This window comes from Astyanax mexicanus, chromosome 10 (genome assembly GCF_023375975.1).
Source record: "Astyanax mexicanus isolate ESR-SI-001 chromosome 10, AstMex3_surface, whole genome shotgun sequence".
Taxonomy (NCBI): Eukaryota; Metazoa; Chordata; class Actinopteri; order Characiformes; family Acestrorhamphidae; genus Astyanax; species Astyanax mexicanus.
In genome coordinates, this window is record NC_064417.1 from 5,977,066 (window position 1) to 5,996,610 (window position 19,545).

Here is a 19,545-nt window from a genome sequence, read left to right on the forward strand (position 1 = left end):
AAGGACCTTTTTACATGAATTGATGGAATTGGTGGAGCTATCTACCCCGCTGAAAGTGGCCTCGCCTCGCCTCGTTTTGGTCGGGCAGGTGAGGCATGTCCTGTGTTTTCTTCAGGGAGCGGAAAGGCAGGTGTCAGCTTACTTCCCATTCACCCCGAGCCCTGTGCAAACTCCCAGACTGTAGCCCGCGTGAACTCAGCAGATAAGCTTCAGCTAACACTGACATCACCTTATTGAATTAAGCTGTTTGTGTGGCAGCCACCAGGGAAGCCACCTCCACCTCTGCTTCTCACCTGTTGACAGGTGGGAGGGAAGTCAAAGCTACCTCAGAGGAAATTAGCAGGCCAATTCATTCGGATGCCAGCTGGGCGTGTTATAAACTAGAGCTTTTGATGTGAATAGTTTGACAGCCCTTTGTTAGAAAGGAATGTGGAGGTAGAAGGAAGATTGTTAGACCAGCTGAAAAGAACATAGAGAGATAATTGATTTGTAGCATTGATTAATTTGAAGTTTTGTAATTATGTGTTACGTATTCAATCAATACAAGCCTTTTTTATTTTATTTTACCACATTGAACACTTCTGGAATATAATCAAGAGGAAGATGGATGATCACAAGCCATCAAACCAAACTGAACTGCTTAAATCTTTGCACCAGGAGTAAAGCAGCATAAAGTTATACAAAAGCAGTGTGTAAGACTGGTGGAGGAGAACATGATGCCAAGATGCATGAAAACTGTGATTAAAAATCAGGGTTATTCCACCAAATATTGATTTCTAAAGTTCGAAAACTTTATAAATATGAACTTGTTTTCTTTGCATTATTTGAGGTCTGAAAGCTCTGCATCTTTTTGTTATTTCAGCCACTTCTCATTTTCTGCAATAAATAAATGCTCTAAATGACAATATTTTTATTTTGGATTTGGGAGAAATGTTGTCCGTAGTTTATAGAATAAAACAACAAGGTTCATTTTACTCAAACATAAACCTATAAATAGCAAAATCAGATCTGATTTAGAATTTTTTTTTTTTCTAAATATATTATTCAATGCTTAAGAATGTTATAAAGCTTCTATGTAGGTAACCCTTAAATAAAGTGTTATTCATTCTTAAAATCATCATTGAAGTGGTTTGTTAATTATTCAGTTTTGAGCTTTTCTCTATGACTGTTAGTATTATTATTCAGATTGATTTTTCTGAAACATTTTTGCTAAACAAAAATACATAAAATAAAATCCTGAAACTGAAGCTCCTGACTTGATAATGCTAAATAATGCTTTACAGGCTTTACAGGCTAAATCTCTGATATCTCATTTATACAAATGACCAATCCGAACCGCAGTGATCTCCCCTAATTAATCAAAAACATCCCGATTTGGAGACGCCATCAGACCCTGATAACACAGATCAGTGTTTGTAAATCACCGTCCTCGCCCCATTTGTGGAGCTGTTGCTTGATTATCATATGTAATTTGTGAGTTGGGGCTGAGGGACTGGGGGACTCCTGTAATCCTCTTTGGCTGGCAGCTGCCTGGACCTCTCCTCCCATGTTTTGCTAATTTGAGTCTGTGATGTGGTACGCTTGTTTAGCGCTGATTGCTATCGGCAGCTCAAGCGCTGCAGGGTAGGGGGGGCGGGTGGTGGGTGTTGAATGGGACCGATCTGACTGGGGAGACTGGTACGCAGATCTAAGAGCCCTATCTCGCCGTATTTGCATAAGAGGCAGGGGGCTTTGATATGGGATAAGCAGGTGACACACAGTTTGTGATCGTGGGCCGCGACCCTAATCGAGAGTGTGTATGTGGAAGGGGGAGTTGATCAACACCAATAAAAGCTGGGATGTTTATTAAGCAGAGGGATTAGCGGAGTGTATTATGTCGGAGGAAAGAAATCCTTTTGGGAGGGAGGTATATCGCATATGGGACTACTGACCTTTGTTGGGGGCTATCAAAAGAATCAACAAGTAAATGCTACTAATGAATAAGATTGTAGCTTAGTGAAAACGCCTGCTTTATCCAAATGCTTTCCCCAGCTGGATCTGTGACACCCTTTACCCCTGGTATTGACTCTAAGCTTGGTACCAAATGCCACTTAAAGCTTCTTTACTGTGCAAAACAGGAGCCTTGTGTTGACTATATCCAGAATCAGCGTTGACTTCTCTGGCCTTGAAAGCTTATCTGTGATAAACTGTCTGAAATTGAAATTGTGTACTCTGGTCAGATGAATCAGTACACTCTAATATTCCATTGGGTCATCTTTAGCTTTGATTGTGTCATTGTTTTTTCAATCCAGTGTTGCATTCATTAATTTTTAACCAAGATCTTGCAGCAGCATTGATGATGGTGGAGTCTGACCACTGCACAAAGCAGCTCTTCTCCATCCAGCACATCCCAAAGATTCTCAATGAGGTTAAGATCTGGACTCTGTGGTGAACTCTCTCTCTCAATCCATGTGTGAAAATGATGATCTCATGCTCCCTGAACCCTGAATCACTCTTTCACAATTCCAGCATCATGAATCCTGACATTGTCACCTTGGAAAATGGCCGTGCCATCAGGGAAGAAATATAAAATCCATTGATGGAATAACCTGGTCTATATTCAGTATAATCAGGTAGTCAGCTGACCTCATTCTGATTTGAGCACATACTGTTGCTGGTTCTAGACCTGCAGACCAACTGCAGCATCAACCCCACATCATTTACTTAGTTAAATCCTGGTGGCAACTTTTTTTGATCAGAAAATGTATAAAATAAAGTGTTCATTAAAATGTACTATCTAAAAATAAATATTCCTTAAAGAAAGACTGGAAGAGGTGATTCAGCAATAACTGATAGGGTGATCTTTAGGTGAGCTGTCAACCAGTGCACAGTGCAACTTGATTTAGTGCATTTCAGTGTCTCTTTGCTATCATATCGATGGGAAAAGTACACCTAGTGCAGCTCAAAATGTTCAAAAGTTCTACCGTTACATAAAATAAACCTTTTCACTTGACATTCCCTTTAAGAGCCAGGTGTATGCTGATTTTGACAGACTGTTATTACAATGACACAGCTACCTGGACATCTGTGTTGAGAATTCACTGCCAACATAGCAATGAACATCAGAATGTTGACATCTGCTTAGTTTTTTTTCAGTCATTGGCGCAGCTGTGTTTTCTGATTCCAAGATAGCTATATGCCAGAAATGTACCTAAACACATGTCACTTCGAGACCACCATGCTCATCAGCATAGATATATTTACGTGAACTGTTGCTATTCAGACTATGCAGGTACATGAAAAGGGCGTGAAAATATACTGTTGGTGGGGTGTAAGATAGCAATGAATCGTGCATTGTGCTGCTCCTTGCACATGATTACACTCAATGTATTGCCACTTAAAACTTTGCTAAAACTATGCAGAAAGATGCCTTATGTTAACCACGTGCAGAAGTGGGAACTTCTCTGGTCTCGGTAGAATCACCTTGGGAAAACATGTACCCTGGTCAGATGAATACTGATATTATTTTAGATCTTTCTTTAACAAAAAAGTAAATAGGTATCATGTGTTCCAATCCAAAAATGTAAAGAACTATCCAGCAACAAACTGTTTAAGCTACAAAATTATACCCTAGCAATGATTCCTGCTTTATTCAAACACTTTCCCCAGCTGGATCAGTGACACCCTTTACCACTGGGTCCACTTGCCCTCCACTCGCCTCAAATACACCTCCACTCCAAGAGGGTCCCAAAGACCCTGTGTTAACACAGCAACAATAACCCTTCTCTCTGTCCAACACTAAAGCCCATGTTAGCAATTGGAGAAGCCTGTGCTTGATCGCTACTGAGAAGAGCATTGTTTAACACTAGTAGGTGTGTTTTCAATTCAGGACCCCCTGCCTCTGAGCTTTTACAGCTCCCCCCAGCTTCCCACCGTGCCTGAGTGGCCAGCGCACTCGCACTGTACTCTTTTCAGTCATTTAGGACAGCTTCAGCTCTGTGTTCCTGCCCCTGTTTATCGATCCTATCCCAGCGAATGACTCCGCAATTTCCCCCACACTCTGCAGTGGGCCTGGAGCTAATGCTGCCTTTCACTCAAGAATCCTATCATCCTTTCCCTCATTCTGGCCGTTTTCTGACATAATGCTCAGTCCATGTCCTGTCCTGAGCATTATGTCAGAAAACGGCCAGAATGAGGGAAAGGATGATAGGATTCTTGAGTGAAAGGCAGGAGGACTCACAGTTGGAACACGGCATCCGAGGTATTCTTGAAACAAAGGCTTTTCAGACCACCTATCAGTCTGGCTTCCTTTGTAAACCCCCGGATAATTCCTCAGTTGTAATTCCGACAAAACAAATGTAGATGCTGAAATGTAGGACGTTTCTTACTGGCATTCTTTAAACAAGACAATGGCAATCCTAAGACTTTGACAGTTTGCAAGCAAATTCTGGCATCCCAACACCTCCACCATTCATTCCACCTTCCCTTTCTTTGAGGGCTTATGACAGATCAGTCAGTTGGACCCAACGAACATCTGCACTCTAATTAGGATCAACAGCTTCGCAACAGCATGCAGCAAAGTCCCAGTAGACTCGTAAGCCTTGCGGTTGGGTAACAACACAGCCAGTACTGCGGACATCGGCATTAAACCCTCATCATGAGAACCAGCATAAAGCAATCAAGGTCAGAGGTCCAGTAAAACAAGACATATCAAGCGATAGCGCCCTGCCTGTGAATGACCAGCTTGTTCCATGATCTGAATTTCCTATCCTGTTCGATTCCCAGCAGCCCCTCTAAGGACCCCCGCTCTCGCCGTGAGCCGTACCACCCGCCACTGATCTGGCGACAGAGAGCCAGCCTGCCACATATGGATCCTCCCTTGATATCATTCAGCCAGCGTGTAATCTTATTATGCAAAGTCCTAATCCTGCACCTATGTCCCAATGCCCCAAGGATCGCAATATTGTGATATCAAGGTGCTGGGAGGTCATGTTGTGTGATCCCGGCTCTATTCTTTTGAGGAGATGGGGGACTTAGAGGCTGGCTCCCAGGAGGCCAACGAAACAGATAGAGATAGATTGATAGATAGAGAGACAAAGAGAAAAAAAGAGAAGGCGAGAGAGGGTTAGCGGGAGATGGGATTTGTTGCTGTTTAAGAAAAACGCATTTTAACAGCTCTGTAATGATAACGAGATTTTAATTGAAGGAAATTTAAAAGATCATTGGTCTATTAGAAATTATCACATGATCAAAAGGCAGGTGTCTGTTTTTGAAGAAAATAAAGAATGGATGAGGTTGCATCCATCCATCTCATCTTTTTTCTTTCTCTCTTTATATATTGCAATGCTATTTCACAAAGAAAATAAAGGTTACCAGTAACAATTTTGACTTATATAAGCAATAATTAATGAGCAAATAGTGTCACACCAATTTTGTACAGTGTCTGACGACCTTTAATCTTCATTACAGGCACTTAGACATACCATACATTGTTAATAATGTCCTGCAACCTGTTTCAACAGGACAATGCTCGTTCACATAATGCTGCTATAATCAGAAGGCCTGATTTCATTGTCTGGGGTCCAATTTCATACAATTCCACATTAATAAGTTCTTCATTCAAAGTATTCGGGGAGTCCACAGTTCCGGCATAAAAAGTTTCTACGTTGGTGCACTCTTTCAATAGGACAATATTTATCCACATACTGCTGCCATCTCAGGAGCTTACCTTGAAGATATGAGATGCTATGTCATGGTCAGACACATTGGCAGGAATGTACTATAATTGAAAATGTGTGGGATGTTACTGAACACACTATTAACTATCAAATTCTAATGGCAAATATGAAGGAGTATCACCAGGCACAATTGGGAACCTCTACAAGTCTATGTTGAGATGCGTTGGACATGTGTTACACGCTGTCCTTTTTACAGGAGATAGGAAAAAAAAAACTTGTAAACTTTCAATGGAAGTCAATGTAAAATGAGTTTCTATTGGTCCGTTCACCAAGAAATTTGGTCAGTGTAAGAGACAGTTTGTCTGTGAATTAAAAATCAAAAATAAAAAAGGAGATAAGTGTTTTTCATAAGACAGCGATGATATATAGCTCCTGGTAACCTTTATCTTTCTTCCAGATAGCATCATATATATATATATATATATGGGGTTTTTCTTTTTGTTTCCCTTTTTTCATGGACGAGATTGACATGAGGTCTCCAGCCAGGATTAGACTTGGTTTGAAGCAGTGGGATTTTTCCAACAGACACATTATTGGACGGGGGAATAAGAGGCCACCAGCGTGGCGAAATTGGATCAGGATTGGCATTCGCTGTGAGTCAGCGGCGGCAGCTAAAACAGCAGCTGCCCTGCCGATTTCTCTCTCCTTTCAGGTGGAGCCACCTCCAGTGACTTGGAAAGAGAGAGGATGGGAAGAGAGGGAGGGGTGAAGAGAGAGAGAGAGGGAGAAAGAGAGAATGTGACAGAAAAAAAGGGAGAGAAAGAGGGAGAGAGAGGGAGTGGTGGGGGTGATAATTTTGAGGTCTGTGAGGTTTAGCAGCAGTGTAATGAGATTAAGTGTAACACCTTTGCGAATGAAAAAAAAAGCCACCTGGTGCTGTAACGTGCGGAGAGAGAGAGAGAGAGAGAGAGAGAGGGAGAGAGAGAGAGAGAGAGAGGGGGCACTAATCCGTTCCCATCTCTGGGACGTCATTCAGAAAGGCCGCCAGTGATTTCCGCTCTGCTAGCCTCTAGTTAATTCCATCATTGGGAGATGGAGAGGGAGATGGCAGAGAGAGAGAGGGATATAGAGAAACACAGAGAGAAAGAGAGAGAGAGAGAGAGAGAGAGAGAGAGAAAGAGATAGAGGAAAAAAGAAAGGGAGGAAGGGAAACTGGGTAGATCTTATTATCCATAACTAAAGCCCCTAAAACACTCAGACAAGACGTCATTGTGGAGTTCAAAGGAGAGATGGCTTTTTACACCACTTTTTCAGCGTGATTCATCTCCAGCTCTGTCTACCAAGTGCATTCTGTGGAACAGCGAGCGAGGATGGTGTGATCACGATAATTCATTCAATGTTATAGATTACATCAGACTCTCTAGCTGTGTGACACAACAAGGATATTTATGAACTTTATAAACTTTAAAATAAGACAATATATTAGAGTTGACTTTATATGTTGAACTTTAATATGCTCTGTTAAGTTCTGTTAAGTGGAAGCTCTGGGGGAAAAAAAAATAAGAGACCACTTAAAAATGATGAGTTTCTTTGATTTTACCAAATTGAAAACCTCTATAATATAATCAAGAGGAAGATGGATGATCACAAACCATCAAACCATCAAGCTGAACTGCCTGAATTTTTGTAAAATTAAAGTAAAGCAGCATAAAGCTATCCAAAAGCAGTGTGTAAGACTGGTGGAGGAGAACATGATGCCAAGATGCCTAAAAACTGTGATTAAAAACCAGGGTTATTCCACCACATTTTGAGTTCTGAACTTTGAATTTAAATCATTATTTAAGGTCTAAAAGCTCTGTATGTTTTTTGTTATTTCAGCCATTTCTTGTTTTCTGCTAATAAATGCTCAAAATGACAATATTTTTTACTTGGAACTTGGGATAAATGTTGTCTGTAGTTTAAAGAATAAAACAACAATGTTCATTTTACTCAAACATAAACCTATAAATAGCACAATCAGAGAACCTGACTCCAGAGCTGTATGTATATATATATATATATATATATATATATATATATATATATATATATATATATAAGATGGATGGATGGTTCTATATAGAATGATAAGTGGTGTCATAAGTCATGTAGTATAAATACTTCGTTACTTAAGTAGAAATGTTGTGATGTTATCTATATATCTATACTTTACTGGAGCAATTTTTAAAAAAACATTCTATTTTTTAAATAAATATAACAGGTTTTAGACGCTAAATTGGTTATTTGAGTCTTTGTAGTTCTATAAAGAACATTTATTTATTTATTTTAGGAGTATCTATACCTCTATACTTTTTTTGTAAAAAAAGAAGATTCTCTATTGTACTTACAGCATGAAATTTCCATAGCTACACAGTGTGAGTGTATATCAGCAAATGCTTTAACCAGTCTAAACCAAAATATAAAATTCTTCAGCTTCAACTAGACGCAGTAACTAGTTCACTGCTGCCACTGGGCATTAGGCAAACACTAGCCTTGAACTGCCAGTGATACAAATATCGCCTAGATCCACTGACCCTCCACTGTGGAATCAGCCCTCTATCCTGAGGGATGTCAGTAATGTTTTCTGGTGAATCACAGTCACACAGGGAGTGAAAAACAGGGCGAGAAGTCAAACTGGGATCTAGATTTGCTTGGTGCTTCAAACATAGCTAGATGCCTCCATTAGAAACCAGGCTTTAGTTCAGTTTTTAGTTCATGTTTAGCATGTGAATCTGAGAAAAAATTACTTATTTAAGCAGAACAGAACGCTGCAGTTTGGCATCCAAAGTGATCAAACATTTGTTTTGGTTACCTGTGCATAAGCCTCGCGAGACACCCTTAACACCTGTCGAGAAATATACAACTACAAAAACACAAATTAATCATTAAAATGCATGGAAATTTCTCTCAGTGCTCAAAACGTTTCTCTTTGTGACAGAAAAAAAAGATGTCCTGTTTTTTTTTTTTTTTTTTTTAACAGAACCACTTTCAAAACAATTAAGAATATAAAAAGTAACTCAGGGTTCATACACTTTTTAACCAATAAATTTCCATGACCTTTTCATGACTTTCATGCCTTCAAGACAAATTTTCAGGACCATACGATTTTTAAAACATCAGTGCAGACATGGACAATAAAACCAAAATTCAACTAAAACTATAATCGAAATTGATTATAGTAGATCTAAAATGAACCTGACACACAGTCTTCCATAATAAAATGAGAACTCAATTATGTGGGGCTAAATTACTGGCTAAAAATAGATTTTCTCCAACAATAAATGGAAAAACAGATATTTGTAGACCAAATTCCAATTTCCATGACTTTTCCAAAACTTTCTAGGTATTTTTACTTTTCCAAAACTTATCCAGGCCTGAAAATTGCTACTTTCAAATTGCTACTTTTCTCATGACTTTTTTTCCAGGTTTTTCATGACTGTATGAACCCTGTTTTTTTAAATACCAGGTTAATAAATATTTACTCAAGCTAAATCAGCGATTTAGTCACCTTTAGTCGTCACCAACTATTCAGTTTTATGATGTAAACCCTTTAATATGACATATTAAAGGTGAATCTTTACAGCACCACTGTAAAGATTACAAATGGAAGAACCATTTAGTACTTGTGGAACCTGTTTGGATAGGATACAAATTTAGAAACACCCTAAAAAGTGATTCTTAACCCTCCTGTTATGTTCATTTGTCAGGAACAGTAATGGTGTTCCCGGGTCAATTTGCCCCGGTGCATGTTTGATTATCCAAAAGATGTCTGAAAAAATCCTAACAAGCAGTGTGAATATTTTATTACTAACTTTATTGCTGATTATTATCAATATAGTCAATATTTAGCGCGGTGGTGTTCCTTACCTATAACAGGTAATGGTTCAATTAGGATAATTCACTTGTTTTTTTTTTATCTTTTCCAGGGGGTGGTTGCAAATAGTGTATGTGAGATGAACCATTTTTTTATGTTATATGTTTATTATAATAATTAAGGCAAGCAGAAAAAGTTGTTTTCACACTGGAAAAAAAAATCTTTTAACTATTTTTTCTAGATCTTCAAACTTTAAGACAGATCAATTTGACGCCGCGCAACATAACAGGTGGGTTCAGTAAGGTTAAAGGTTGGATGGCTCTATATAGCACTAAAAGTTCCATGATTGTTAAAAAGATACAATTGTCACAGATACAAGTCTTTTATAGATAAACAAGTACAATATCAATAAAAGTTAGGAAGGCATTTTCCTTTCTCCTGTAAATTTGATGTTTTGTAAAATAAGAGTCAGCAAAAACATTCAAATCGATGGTTTAATTTTATTTATCAGTCAATAGAGATTCTTCCAGAGCCTGAGGCGTCTTGTCCAGAGAACACCAGAGAAGCGCTGATCCGGTGTGTGGGTAACAGCAGAGGGCAGTGTGCTTCAGAAGCCCGACAGGGGGGCTAGAAATGAGCCCGACTGCTCAGCTGCGGTAGAGGCTTGTGAACGATACACGGTGTAATTCTTCCCAATTATCACAATCATCACTACATAGCACTCCAAGCAGCTACCAATCAGCAGCATGACTGATGGCCAATAACCAATTAGCAGCCTGGCTCCTGGTAAATTTGGACCTCGCAGCCAAACGCGGTGGCGGCGGCAACGGCGGCGGCGAAGGCTTAGTCAGACGAAGCCCTTCAACGTCCAAACCTTCAGTTTACAGTTAATGGCCGATTATCTGCGAGCGACCCCCCTGGGACGCTCGGCTACAAAACAACATTGGCCTCGCAAGTCAGAGAAAGCCTGTGTGTGCCAATCTGAATGACATGAGAACATTTAGAAGCAGACACATGGGGGCCTTTCCAGTGAAGGGGTCAACATAATGAACACAAGGGAGGGTGCAGAGCGAGCGAGTGTGTGTGTGTGTGTGTGTGTGTGTGTGTGTGTGTGTGTGTGTGAAGAGTGTGTGTGTGAGAAGAGTGTGTGTGTGTGTGGAGGGTGAGGGGGTGGTGGGGGGAGGTTACATTTGTGTGTGATTAACAATCTGGGGTTATTTTTAAGTCAGGTTCAGGCAGGTCTGGGCTTGCAGTGGGCTTGGGGATGGGGGATGGGGGATGGTGGGGTGGGGTGGGAGGGGAGGTTAGGGGAGGGGCACTGCAGGGCCCGCGGGCTTCTCTAGGCTCCAGCCGAGTCGCTCACATCGGGGAGACGATCGCAGCCAGACTCCCCTCTGGCAACTGCTTTCACAACAAACGTGTAAATAGGCTTTTAAATCCAACTGTTGTATCCAACTTTCACTCGTGACATCTTGTTTTTTTTCCCTGCCATCATCGCTGGGGGAGCAAAGGGGCGGCTAAAAGAAGGGGGGGGGGGGGGGGATGGGACACACGGTACTTTTACCCGAAAGCTGAATTTGCGTCCGCTTTTGATGATGACGGCACTGTGTTCTGCGTAAGTGCTGTGAGGTGAAGTTTTTGGTTTAACGCTACTGAATGAATGCACAGCGACCACTCTATCCTGCTTTCTCCAACACACACACACACACACACACACATATATATATATACACACACACAAACACACACACACATATGCACAGCAGTCCAGGATTGTACGGAGGGCTGTTAGTGTTAGTGCCAGTTGAGTGAGCTGGATGATGGGTTGGGCAGCAAACCTCTGGCTCTCTGACACACACACACACAGCCTCCGTCATAAACAAAGAAACAATAAGAGCACAGGCAGGCACAGCGCAGCCTGCAATCCAAACAGCTTCCCCAAGACACACACAGATACACACTCACACAAACTCTCTATCCAGCATATTTTACCTAATCCACTCACTGGAAGATATATCACAGCTATATAAAAAAAAAGAATAGAAAAATAAATGCAACACAACAAAATCAACCAACAAATAACTAAACTAAAGGACAAGTCAACCCAGCACCCTCCACTCAGAACAGGTGTCCCCTTTATTACATATTATAACAAGTGAACGTATAATACAAAATAAATGAACATGATTTTTCCCATTAGTCAGTTATTGTTTTATAATGCTAAGGGGTTTTAAAGTGGGAAATCCATGCTATAGAATATAGCCTTCCATCAGAATTTGCAGAAAATGAGAAATGGCTGAAATGACAAAAAAGAAGCAGAGCTTTCAGATCTCAATTAATGCAAAGAAAACAAGTTCATATTCAATATTCAAGTTTTAAGAGTTCAGGAATCAATATTTGGTGGAATAACCCTGGTTTTCATGCAAGTTTTCATGCATCGTGGCATCATGTTCTCCTCCACCAGTCGTACACACTGCTTTTGGATAACTTTACACCTTTACTCCTGGTTCAAAAACTCAAGCAGTTCAGTTTTTGGTTTGATGGCTTGTGATCATCCATCTTTCTCTTGATTATATTCCAGAGGATTTCAATTTGGTAAAATCAAAGAAATTCATAATTTTTAAGTGTTCTATTTTTTTTCCAGAGCTGTTTAAATATTTATGCGTCAAACCTCTCCTCTCCAGGTGGAACTTCACCTCCCTTAACCTCCAAAGACCACGGCTTTTGCTTGGTTTGCATTTTTAATTTCCTCTACCTATTCGTTTCAGTCTGGACTGGCTGTAGAAACTTTTGACTGGGATTTCTGGCATCTAGTTTACAATCAATTGAGTGTAATGTTGTCTTGTGAACACTACATGGTATGGCAATGTCTCCACAGACATGGTCCAGAGTATCATGGTGCAGAGAATCAGCAAGGTAATGTGCCAACATAAGGACACAGGGTCTGAAGAGGATAATGCACATCCCACTGTAATACTGTCCACACCTTCCCCTCACAGATAGTTTTTGAATTTTGTCACTTTTTAAGCAATGTGTTTCCCATTGGCCCCCATTGGCCTCTGTGTATGTACCTCTTTGTAACCTACAGTCAGTGCGAAGTATTGCCAACACACCATGTCACTGAGTAGCAAGCATATTTGTCCAGAAGCATCTGGCTTCTGGAAATGCTGACATAAACTTCAAACCACCATGATGCATTTCTTTGATTTGACCTAATTGAAAACCTCTGGAATATAATCAAGAGGAAGATGGATGATCACAAGCCATCAAACCAAACTGAACTGTCTGAATTGTTGCACCAGGAGTAAAGCAGCATAAAGTTATCCAAAAGCAGTGTGTAAGACTGGTGGAGGAGAACATGATGCCAAGATGCATGAAAACTGTGATTAAAAACCAACCAGGGTTATTCCACCAAACTCTTAAAACTTGAATATTGAATATGAACTTGTTTTCTTTGCATTATTTAAGGAAAGCTCTGCATCTTCTTTTGTTATGTCAGCCATTTTTCAACAATGTTCATTTTATTCAAACATATACTTATAAATTGCAAAATCAAAGTAACTGATTCATAAACAGAAGTGGTCTCTTATTTGTTATCAGGGCTGTTTATTAAATACATCTCTAAACATTGTTGAAATGAAGATCAATTGTGCATAGGTTCAAAAAGACAAAGGCATGTGAATCTTTGCCTTTTGTATACATTTTTATACATAAAAAAAAATCTCCAGTGATAAAGTTAACAGGTTTGAATGCAAGGTCAAATTATGCCTTTAAGGGATTATTAAGGGATTATTTAGTGAAGACACTTGTCTTTAATCTTCACTCTCAGTAGGAATAACAAACTAATACCCAAATGTTTTTTTTTTACACTGTTTTACTGTTTTTTATTTAATTAGGCATTAGAATTAGAGCCGTCAAGCACTAGCGGTTAAGCTACATATTAGCCATTTCCTCAACACCACAGCTGCTGAAGGCAGGAATCAAACAGCCATCTGACTCTGTTTACTCTCAGGATTCAGTGCGGAAGTCCGAATTAAACCTCTGAATCCCTCTCGCTGATCTTTATGGTAAACATTAATGCTTGGTTGAGCAGAGGACAGGCAGTCTTTGTTAGCCAAGGCTTTTGACACATTAATACAAAGAGAAAACAGCCCAAACACACAAATCCAAACATTGGTTCTAGAAGAGTGATCTGGGTATTAAAAAGGTTAGTTGTGGGGTTACAATCTGTAGTAGGTGATGAGCTTGGTACATTTACTATTGCTTACAGAAACCAATATTTTTGATTGTCAATACACTTGCAATTTTTGGGATTTCAATGTGCGTTAGCGTGTGATATACGGTGGTGTGAAAATGTTTTTGCGTCCTTACAGATTTCTTATGTTTTTGCAGTTTTCTATTGCAGACTTTTTCATTTTTTAGATTATTAAACAAAATTTAATATCAGACAAATATATATATTTATTGAAGGAAAAAAACTATACAAACCAACCAAAACCTTTGTGAAACCTTCCCAGGAGTGGGACGGCTGACTGAAATTATTAAAAAAAAAAAAAAAAAAACAGGGCTGACTAGAAGGAACTCAACGGCCCATCTTGCATTTGCCAAAAAAACATCTTGATGATCGCCATAACTTTGCATAAATATTCTTTGAACTGATGTGACAAATGTGGAACTTTTTGGAACACACAATCTCAGAAAAAGAACATCATACCTGCTTTGTTGTTTCAGGACCTGGACAACTTGCGGTAATAGATGGAACCACTTTTTTACACAGGGCTAGATTGTTCAATTGTAATTCAAAAAGAGTTTTTATATATTTACTCAGGTTATCTTCTTGTCTGATATTAAATTTTGTTTGATAATCTAAAAAATGTAGGTATGAGGAAAAAAAGCAAAAACAAAAGAAACCTGTAGGGGGACAAATACTTTTTCACGCCACTGTATGTACAGTATTTACAGTTCTTAAAAGTGATGAGTTTCTTTGATTTTACCAAATTGAAAACAATTGAATATAATCAAGAGGTAGACGGATGATCACAAGCCATCAGACCAAGCCGAACTGCAGCTGAAGTTTTGCACCAGGAGTAAAGGCATAAAGTTATCCAAAAGACTGGTGGAGGAGAACATGCCAATATACATGACAATTGTGAATAAAAACCAGGGTTATTTCATCAAATTTTGATTTCTGAACTTTTAAAACCTGAATATGAACTTGTTTTCTTTGCATTATTATTTTTTTTATATTTTAACCATTTCTCACTTTTAAGCAAATAAATGCTCTAAATGAGAATATTTTATTTGGAATTTGGGAGAAATGTTGTCTGCAGTTTATAGAATAAAACAATGTTCATTTTACTCAGACATAAACCTATAATTAGCAAAATCAGAGAAACTGATTCAGAAACTGAAGTGGTCTCTTCATTTTTTCCCCAGAGCTGTATACACACTGATCAGCGTTAGAGTAACACTTGTATTCACTGTGTGAGCTTCTATTCACTCTATCCTGTAGCCATTTCACACACTCACTCACATTTATCACTTATTGTTCCTTTAAAAATAAGACAAAAGACAAAAACAAAAAAAGAGATGCAACAGTCTGAGTTCTCCTCTTTCTTGCAGATGATTAGCCAATCAACAGGCAACACCTGCTGATGCTGGCAGGGGCCAACTTTTGTGTGGCTAACACCTATGAGCCCAGGGACACAATTGCATTTGCAGTCTTGGCCAAAACAGGGAAACTATTTTAAAGATTTGGGCTGGGATATGAACTGGGAGCGGGAGGGAAGGGAGGGTCTTCTTTTGTCTGCCTGAGATTATGGCTGAGTTCAAGGAGAACAGGAGGATAAAGAACGAGAAGAAAGTTAATTAAAAGAAAAAGAGTGGCTTTCTGCCCCTCCACCTCCGAGCACCAGGCCCTCTTTTGAGGGAAACGCTTTTCAGGGATACCTGTGAAGTGAGTGGGAGATCAGTGAAACCCGCCGGTTCTCACTTGACGGGGGTTTAAGGTTACCGCTGCCATTCTCACACACACACACACACACACACACACACCAGGGCACGACGGGACTTCCACGCCTCCAATAATGTGAGAAAATACATTAAGCATCTGAGGTCATGCCGGGCTAGGCTCACCTGCTGATGTGCTAAACTTTTTACTACCGTTTTCTCACAAAGAAATTAAGGTGGCTAATTGAAAGCCTGCGTCGATTATAAATGTAAAATGTGTCCAGTTGGATTTTACTCTGTTACAAATGCTGTTATATTATAGTGGTTTTGTTTCTTTAAAGCAGCACTAGGTAGGATTTCCCTGATTTTTTTATCTTTTTAAAGAAGTAAAATTACAGCTAGAAACTTACTGCAGCGCTGCATTAAGGTGTAATAGGATGGATGGCGGTGCTCTCGTGTCTGTGCCGGAGCTCCTCTGAGCTCAAGCCAGACTGTAAGTTTTCCGAGGCGGCCGCGATCAACGCTCGCAAAAACTGCGACCTGCTTTCCGACCTTTAGTTCTAACAGTTTTACAAGGACTACTGGTTCATTCTTTACAACCTAACATACAGACACTCTGGCAGAAGCTGGAAAGACACCAAATATGTCTGTGAAAGCCAGAAAACGAGAAAAAGAAACTAATCCGCCTGAAACATTTATTACACTCTACACCTGTAGGGGGAGCCCACGAGCACAAAATCTCAATCCTACCTAGTGGAGCTTTAAGTACTGTTAAGCTTTAAAATGCTCTGTTAACACTAATCAGAGGTCCTGCACATAGTAGAAGAGAGTGCTCTACCGCTCTACTTCTACTGTTCTTACTATGTCATTGCAATGTGACAAATAATACAGAATTACAGGGGTTGGACAATGAAACTGAAACACCTGTCATTTTAGTGTGGGAGGTTTCATGGCTAAATTGGAACAGACTGGTGGCCAATCTTCATTAATTGCACATTATTGCACCAGTAAGAGCAGAGTGTGAAGGTTCAATTAGCAGGGTAAGAGTTTTGCACAGTTTTGCTCAAAATATTGCAATGCACACAACATTATGGGTGACATACCAGAGTTCAAAAGAGGACAAATTGTTGGTGCACGTCTTGCTGCCGCATCTGTGACCAAGACATCAAGTCTTTGTGATGCACCAAGAGCCACGGTATCCAGGGTAATGTCAGCATACCACCAAAAAGAACCAACCACATCCAACAGGATTAACTGTGGACGCTGTAAGAGGAAGCTGTCTGAAAGGGATGGTCGGGTGCTAACCTGGATTGTATCCAAAAAACATAAAACAACGGCTGATCAAATCACGGCAGAATTCAATGTGCACCTCAACTCTCCTGTTTCCACCAGAACCGTCCGTCACCACAATAAATTATTGTGGTCTAAAACTAGGTGTTTCAGTTGCATTGCCCAACCCCTGTACATTTACGCTGGAAGTTGGGAGTAGACAGCATTACAGGTAAACATTTTAATAACTACAGTTTTAATAAGAACAGCATCAACAAAACTACACTGAGATATGAAAATATTTAATTGTTTACTTTAAGCAGTTTGCAAGGCGAACCACACAAATATCCTCCCTCCTAATGGTACAAGAAACCATGAGAATTTTTAAATTGTGATTAATCATAATTTAAAACCTGAATTACCATACGAAAAGCAGACTATTAATCGTTTTTTTTTTGATGTTGTTTAACTGTTGGGGCGTGTTGGAAAGCATTTACTTTACAAGTTAGTCAATTTGTGCTGCATCAAAAGCCCAGGTCCCACTTTGTTATAAGCACCTCTAATAACTGTGTAGTCATATGTTAAGAATCCATGTAATAACAGTGTAACTACTAATGAATTACACATTGTTACAGACTTAATTCTAAACACACTATGACACATGTAAGTACCCTATTAAACACACATTAATATTAATGTTGACAGAATTCTGTTTTATAACCTGTACACCTGTAATGAATCTGTAACAATGCATGCATCACCAGTAGTTACACTGTTATTACATAGACTATTAATGTGTAACTACACAGTTACTGGCCATGTTAGAAAGCATTTACATCACAACCTGGTCAATTTGTTGCTTCATCAAAGTCAAGGTCAAACTTTGTAATAAATGCCTCTAATAACTCTATAGATATAGAAGTTAACAATCCATGTAATAGCAGTGTAATTACTAATGAATTACACATTATTAGAGACTAAATATAGTTGGACAGGTTATGTAATTACTCATATGTATCAGTTACATACCATTACATACCAGACAAGAGCTGCTCTAATACATAACCTGTACAACTGTAATAAATCTCTACCAATGTGCACATCACTAGTAGTTACACTGTTATTACATAGACTATTAATGTGTAACTACACAGTTACTGGCCATGTTAGAAAGCATTTAAATCACAACTTGGTCAATTTGTGCTTTATCAAAGTCAAGGTCACACTTTGTATTAAGTAGCTCTAATAACTCTATACATACATGTTAACAATCCATGTAATAGCAGTGTAATTACTAATGAATTACACATTATTAGAGACTAAATACAGTTGGACAGGTTATGTAATTACTCATATGTGTCAGTTACATACCATTACATACCAGACAAGAGCTGCTCTAATACATAACCTGTACAACTTTAATAAATCTCTACCAATGTGCACATCACTAGTAGTTACACTGTTATTACATGATTGTTAATGTGTAACTACACAGTTATTAGAGACTCATATAATAAAGTGGGACCATACATTTTTCCATGTGGGGAAACTCATGTACTGACAAACTGGACACCACTGAAATGCAGCATAAAAAAATATTTCTTCACAATTCTTCACAGAAATCTCATTACTTAAATGAGTATATCCAAAGACTTAGCCACCAAAAATGCTTTACACAAACAAACAGCTGGAGGAGGAGGAGGAGAAAGAGGAGGTGTTTGCTGTTCAGTCAGAAATCCAGAGTGCAGACCAGGTGAAAAGTTAGGCCTTTACGAAAATAGCATGATGTTGCCCATCACCGGACTACAATGTGTTGTTGATCCTGTCTGCACATATAGGGGGGACAGCAGACGTAATTAGAGCTTTGACAAGCCCACTCTCTAAAAGTGATGAGATTATCCCTAATTGATGTCAGTATGGATTAGGATTCGGTCCGCTGCAGGCCCACTGGCAGGTCCAGCTTCGGCCCGGGCCGCCAGGAGGGGACGCTGATGAAAAGCGTGGTTTTTTGCGCCACTCGAGCCGTTTCTTCTGGGAGAGGACAGATTTCAGCGAACAGCCTAATGACTCTGTTTGAAGTCTTAATCAACCCGTGACCTTCTTCCAATGATGTAACCCCGCAGATCCCCTGATTATTGGGGGGAAAGAGGGACAATAAAACAGAGAAGAGAGGAAAAAAAGAGACATTGGTCTCGGCTAGCGAAGTGTGGAGGCAGTTTGTGACTTCATTGTGAGGAAGGGGAAAAAACACATTTATTTACATGCAAACAAAGTTAACAAGAGCTAGGAGGTTACTGAGCCATACTGTCCCCACAAAGCCGAGAGGGGTGGAGGGGAAGGGGGGGGGGGGGGGGTGGTGGTGCTGGGGAAAAATGCCACGTTGCTCTGGTTAGCGTCTGGTCTGGTCTGTGAAAAAGAGCACGGGTAGCTCTGAGGGAATGACCTAGGGGCTTTTAGGGAAGAGAAAGACGCGACCCACTTCCTTTAAGAGTTATCTGATGACGCACTTACTGTGAAGTAGGCCTATATGAGAATTTAAAGCAGTAAATTTTGTGCAACATTTAGAGGAAATATTATGCAGAGTATCTAAAATCTACAGAAAAAAAGGTTTAGAAGGTGGACACCCATTATTATAAATGCATAATGCAGCTATTTTAACTTGTCTTTTCCAGTTGTCTAATGAAAGAGCTGCCAATAGATTAGGACTTTTTAAGAAAGCCATTAAGAAAGGAGCTGTAGAGCAGTGGAACTGCAGTCCCTAAAATAATGGTGCTCCATTCATTATTTTTGGGATGGGGATTTGCTGTGGGGTTGGCG

The 19,545-nt window shown here is 39.6% G+C and overlaps 2 protein-coding genes across 4 annotated transcripts in view; one reads left to right on the forward strand and one right to left on the reverse strand.

The window, feature by feature from the left end:
* wt1a (WT1 transcription factor a) overlaps positions 1-19,545 on the forward strand; it is a 331,319-nt gene that overhangs the window by 253,830 nt on the left and 57,944 nt on the right. The window lies entirely within an intron of this gene.
* Positions 1-19,545, reverse strand: part of dnajc24 (DnaJ (Hsp40) homolog, subfamily C, member 24) — a 63,124-nt gene that overhangs the window by 10,115 nt on the left and 33,464 nt on the right. For 2 of the 3 annotated variants that reach the window (XR_452613.4, XR_452611.4), the window contains exon 6: positions 13,224-18,856. The exons of the other annotated variant lie outside the window; for it this stretch is intronic. The gene's annotated coding sequence lies outside the window, so the exon portion shown is untranslated. Of the gene's footprint in view, positions 1-13,223; positions 18,857-19,545 lie in introns of those variants that run through there. 3 annotated transcript variants of the gene reach the window in all.